General features: G+C 43.3%; 1 non-coding gene across 1 annotated transcript; it reads left to right on the top strand.

Moving 5' to 3' along the window:
• Positions 1-5,647: 5,647 nt before the first annotated feature.
• LOC148553485 (small nucleolar RNA R71) lies at positions 5,648-5,754 on the top strand. The gene has a single exon (XR_015893348.1). It is a non-coding gene; the product is annotated as a small nucleolar RNA R71 (small nucleolar RNA).
• Positions 5,755-6,161: the final 407 nt, after the last annotated feature.

Genomic DNA, 6,161 nt, shown 5'->3' with positions numbered 1-6,161 from the left:
CATTCATACTCCCTTCCATGGCAAGCTTTATGTTGGGCATCACCGTTGTCAATGGCTACTTCCCGTCCTCTCAGTGAAAATGTTCTATGCACGCTGTCACCGCACGGCTAATCATCTGTCGGTTCTCAATCATGTTGGAATAGGATCCATTGACCCTTTTGCGTCTGTCACACGCCCAACACTTGCGAGTTTGAAGCTTGTCATAGTCATCCCTTCCCAGATCCTACTCAGAATACCACATACAAGGTTTAGACATTCTGGATCTCAGGAATGGCTGCCAATAATTCTAGCCTATACCACGAAGGTTCCAATCTTAGATTAGAAACCCAAGAGATACGCATTCAGGCCACTGCTAGCAGAACAGAGGTGGTTTGTCAGGCACATCTTCATAGGTGAGAATGATGATGAGTGTCACGGATCATCACATTCATCAAGTTGAAGAACGAATGAATATCTTAGAGAAAAAGTAGGCGTGAATTGAATAGAAAAACAGTAGTACTTTGCATTAATTCACGAAGAACAGCAGAGCTCCATACCTTAATCTATGGTGTGTAGAAACTCCACCGTTGAAAATACAAAAGCGATAATGGTGATCATTGGCTTCGGCCCCAGAGAGGGAACCAGAAGAACCAAGATTAAAGTATCATAGCAAAAGGTCCTATTTATAGAAAACTAGTAGCCTAGGGTTACAGAAATAGGTAATTAATGCAGAAATCTTCTTCCGGGCCCACTTGGTGTGTGCTTGGGCTGAGCATTGAAGCTTCCATGTGTAGAGACCTTTCTTGGAGTTAAACGCCAGCTTTTGTGCCAGTTTGGGCGTTTGACTCCAGCTTTTATGCCAGTTCTGGCGTTTTGACGCCAGAATTTCTATGCTGAATTGGAACGCCGGTTTGGGCCATCAAATCTTGGGTAAAGTATGGACTATTATATATTGCTGGAAAGCTCAGGATGTCTACTTTCCAACGCCATTGAGAGCGCGCCAATTGGGTATCTGTAGCTCCTAAAAATCCACTCCGAGTGCAGGGAGGTCAGAATCCAACAGCATCTACAGTCCTTTTTCAGCCTCTGAATCAGATTTTTGCTCAGATCCCTCAATTTCAGCCAGAAAATACTTGAAATCACAGAAAAACACACAAACTCATAGTAAAGTCCAGAAAAGTGAATTTTAAATAAAAAATAATAAAAATGTAATAAAAACTAACTAAAATATACTAAAAACATACTAAAAACAATGCCAAAAGGCGTATAAATTATCCGCTCATCACTATACTCCCAAGATGCACCAGGACGGCCTATTCTCTCAAGAATGGGAGTCAGATATACTCTTCCGTTGAGGACATCCACCTTTATCTTGGAATATTCATCTTTCTCAAGTGGAATGTGGGGGATATCCAGAACAGCTTCTAGAGCTTGATTGGATGTATCTAACATCTTTTCCCGGAGGAAGACTGACTTTGCTTCCCAAGCTTGGTAGTTCACATAAAATTCCCGCACCATAGTCTCATTGACTTCAATGGGTTCTCGCTCGAGAAACTCCCAATGAAGCGAGGTGATCCTTTGGTGACTAGTCACCTTGTATTAGCTTGGAACCTTCAACGGCCGCTCCCAATGGATTGTACGCTTCTTAATAGCCTTGTATTGACAGTCGGCCCTTCAGTTAACCAAGGTATCTGGTCTATGACCTTGGTGATCCCACCAAATATCAGGAGGACGAGCAGTAGTTTGCTCAACCGACACAGTAACCAGTGTCTTACCTTTCTTCCTCATCTTGAAAATACAAAGAAAAGAGCTTCGAGATCATAGGGCAACAATTAAGTAAAATCAATGAGGAATCACTAACAATGTTAAAAGAGTTTATAGAAACAGTGTGATTTACAGGAAACACGGTGTGTATATTCCAAAGTTGCGCGCGGTTTTAACACACACACCGGCCGAATATCATGGCAACCACACCCTTAAGGCAATCCACAGCTCAAAGCTTCACGATTTAGTGCTCAAGTTGCAAATATAAAACAGAGAAATGCAAGCAACTACAAGCAAGCACCAAAAGGGAATTGTCAATTGTTCATCTTCAAAAAGTAGTAATCATACATGCAATGTTCTTAATTGGAAGGCCCAAAAGATGTTTGATCAAGACATCATCAAAAGTTTTCGTAGAGTAGCTACGCAATTTAAATTCCAAGATGAATAATGAAACTTAGATTACATCAACACAATGCATTTGCAACCAAAATTTCATATCAACAAACAAGGGAATGCATTGGTGATTTCAATTTTCTACCATCAAAAGTCATAATAGAAGTTGCACCGTTCATACAATATGCGTAACAAGAGATAAATTGAACACATATGATGGCCAAGTCATATGAATAAAAAAAATGTTTATTGAGGTATTTTATCAAGCATGTGGTATGCAATGTGCAAGTTCATCACAATTAAGCTCAAATTAGATCATAACCAACCCAAAAATCAAGCAACAACACTTTGCAATACAAAGAAACAATAAAGAAAGAAACTAATGAAATCTAAGCAACATAAAAGAAATAAAAGCAAGTATAAAAATATTAACATAAAAATAAAGGAAAAGCAAGAACCAGAGATATAATAAGGTGAAAGGGACAAGAACGAGGGAGGAACAATGGCACTCCTTATAGCCACTGCAAAATCACGACATTTGGGTTCACCAAAAAAAGAAGCACCGGAAGAGAGAACTCACCGGTGATGGATAGAGAAAAGAGAAGGGAAAAAAAGAAAGAAAAAAGAAGAAGAGTAAAAGAAAGAGAGAGAAGGGTCACTGGCGGTGATCTGACGGGGGCGGTGGCCGGCGGCAGGGACCGACGGAGCTGGGCACAGAAGAGAGAGAGAGAGCAGCTATGGAGGAAAGAAGAGAAGAGAGGAGCTGCCTCTCAACAAGGCAGGTTGCCCTGTTAACGCCCAGAACGTGATGTGTGCGGGCGCACAGGGGCCTGTGCGGATGCACAGATATGAAAACTTAGAATGGGTGCGAACGCATACCGCGTGCGATCACTGCGACCAGAGAGGTTGCGTAAAGACGTGCGGACGCACAAAGACGTGCGACCGTACAGACAGTTTTTTTTTTAACTTGAGGACAAAATCATGTGTGCATGCGCACACAGGTCCGTGTGCATGCACAGGGGCCAAAAATGGGGGAGGTTGAGCACACGCACAAGCTGTTCCTTTGCTCCCACCAGAGGGGCTATCAATGTGTGTGTGGGGCGCACACGTCTGTACGGCCGCACAAATGAAGTATGAGAGGGGACGTGTGCGTACGCATGCAGCTGTGCGCACGCACAGATAAGAGAAAACAGGGCAGCGCACACACATTAGCTATGCTGGCACTGCGACCAGAGGGCATATTATGTCGTGTACGGACGCACAGGTGCGTGCGGCCGCACAGGTGGCGAAAAACACAGTTTTGTGCGTATGCACAGATGCCATGTTTCAAAAAATTCCTTTCTCTTCAAAACTAAGGTTCCTACCCTTAGCATATCAACATACCAACCCCAAATCATTCAAACAAGCACAATTTCATGGTCCACAAGTAATTTAACTTATTCAACTCAAAATCATCAAACTAAACCTAAGTTACTCATTATATCACAAGAAAGCAAATTATTCAAAAGGCTATAGATAAGAGATAAAGTTGGAACAAAGTTACCATGGTGGGGTGTCTCCCACCGAGCACTTTGGTTTAGAGTCCTAAGTTGGACCATGGCTTCATTTGTCACTTGGAGACTTCACCAAGGAGGAAAATCTCCAACTCCTTGGCATTTTTAGGTTGAGTTTGATCCTTTGAATTTGACTTCTTGGCAACATCCTCTTTTTCTTGCTCCTTCCCATCCTCAATCACTTGATCTTCAATGATGTCGCACCCAAAAATAGAATAAGCTTCAAGAACGGGCTTGTTGGACTCCTCCAAAGTGAACTTGACCAACTTGCCATCCGACTCGAAAGAATAGACTCCTGAATGTGCATCTAGCTTGAAACGGGCCGTCATTAAGAATGGCCTTCCAAGGAGTATGGACGATGGCTTGTTAGAGTCAATGGGAGGGGTCTCCAAAATGTGAAAATCAATTGGAAAGAGCAATCCTTGAATATTAACTAGCACATTCTCTGCAATCCCACAACTGACACAATACTTTTATCGGCTAGCATAAACCTCGCCCTGGACCTCTTTAGGGGTGACAAATTCAATCTTTCATAAATGGGGAGTGGCATAATGCTTACGCACGCCCCCAGATCACACATACAGTCCATGAATTTCATCCCACCAATCAAGCAAGTGACCAAACATGGGCCGGGATCATTGCATTTTTCAGGAAGTAAAGAAGAGATAGAATCATCTACTGGCTTTGTATTGAGGTTGCCAAGCTTGTCTTTGTGAGTGCAAGCATCTTTAAGGAACTTGGCATATTTGGACACTTGTTGAATGGCTTGGAAGAGGGGGACGGTGACTTCAACCTTCTTAAAAACCTCTACCATATTGGGGTCAAGCTCTTCTTGTTTCTTGGCCTTCTTGGCTAAAGTTGGGAATGGAATGGGCAAAGGATCTTCAAGCAAGGTCTTTCTCTTCGGCTCCTTGACCTTGGGTGGTTCTTCCTCACTTTTGTCAACACCTTCATCTTCATCCATCATCACCTCCACTTCATCTCCTACCTCTTCATTGTTTGTCTCTTCACTCAAATTTGTAGGCATAGCAACATTCTTATCAAGTTTAGTGCCGCTGCTAAGGGTAATGGAATTAATTCTACCCTTAGGGTTGGGTTGAGGTTGGGAGGGTAAACTACTTGAGGTTGAAGCCTGTTGGGTGTTTTGTGCGGTTTGAGGAGGGGAGTTAAACGGGAGAGGGCGTCGGCTATTGTAGCCATATATGCCTCTTGTTTCTTATGGAACTCTCGTTGCTCTTGCATGAAGGTGTGAATTGTGTCATTCATGTGAGGTTGATTGGAGGGAAGGGCTTGGTTAACTTGAGGAGGGCTAGGCCTACTATGGGGATGTTGATATTTCGCTTGAGGTTGAGATTGTGGGGTTGTTGGTATTGTGGTTGACCTTGGGGATATTGAGGGTAGTAGATTTAAGCGTTTTGGTTGGGACGAGCTTGAAGAGCTTGGTTCCACCTTTGGTTTGAATTATCCTTCCACTCTTGGTTTTGATTGCCTCCATGTTGGTAGGATCCTTGATTGTAATTTGGTCTTTGCGGATAAGGGTTGGCTACCGCCAATGTAGTGTCCTCTTGGAGTTGAGGGCACTCATCGGTGTAATGAGTGTTACAAGCACAAACACCACATATCCTTGATGGTCCTTCGATCCTTGGAGGTTGAGGTGGAGCATTTATCAAAGCTTGGAGAATTTGTTGCCCTTGGGTGATTTGTCGCAACAAGATTATCATTTCACCAAGGGTCTTGGTCAGAATAGCATCTCCGAAGGGAGAAATTTCACTCAAAGCTTTCGGTTGTGGACTCCTTGCCCTTGAGTGCTGAGTTGAGTCTGCCAAGTCTGATATAACTTCCCATGCTTCTGCAGCGGTCTTGTTTTTTGTCAATGATCCTCCACTCGCGGCATCTAGGAGGAGCTTGTCTTGGTGATGCATTCCTTGACAGAAATAACTGATAAGAACCAACTCATCAATCCTGTGGTGAGGGCAAGCCTCCAGTAACTTCTTAAATCTCTCCCAGTATTCATACAAAGTCTCCCCATCTCGTTGCACAATGCAAGAGATCTCTCTCCGTAACTTGTCTATTTTCTGACGAGGGTAGAACTTTTCCAAAAATTCTTTATACAACAAGTCCCAATTCGATCTAACTTCACCCAGTTGAGTATAAAACCACTCATTCGCCTTTCCTTCCAAAGAGAAAGGGAAAGCGAAGACTAACACTGCGGCTTCATCCGCCCCATGTCTTCTCGCAGTTGCACATGCAACTTGGAAATCCTTTAGATACTTTAGAGGATCTTTCCCAGGCAGTCCATTGTATTTGGAAAGCAAGTTTATCGTGCCAGACTTGAGCTCAAAATTTGGGTCTAAAGCCGGATACAGAATTTGAAGCGGTTGCAAATCAAGATCAGGAGCTCCGGCCTCCTTCAAGGTGATTCTTCGAGGTGGGTCTGCCATGACGGTGTCACCTGAGTCACTCAAAGAGAGT

The sequence above is a fragment of the Arachis ipaensis genome, chromosome B7, assembly GCF_059453495.1.
Source record: "Arachis ipaensis isolate K30076 ecotype BB chromosome B7, ASM5945349v1, whole genome shotgun sequence".
Taxonomy (NCBI): domain Eukaryota; kingdom Viridiplantae; phylum Streptophyta; class Magnoliopsida; order Fabales; family Fabaceae; genus Arachis; species Arachis ipaensis.
The sequence above is the reverse complement of the archived record's forward strand: the minus strand, read 5'-3'. Positions and strand labels throughout refer to the sequence as shown.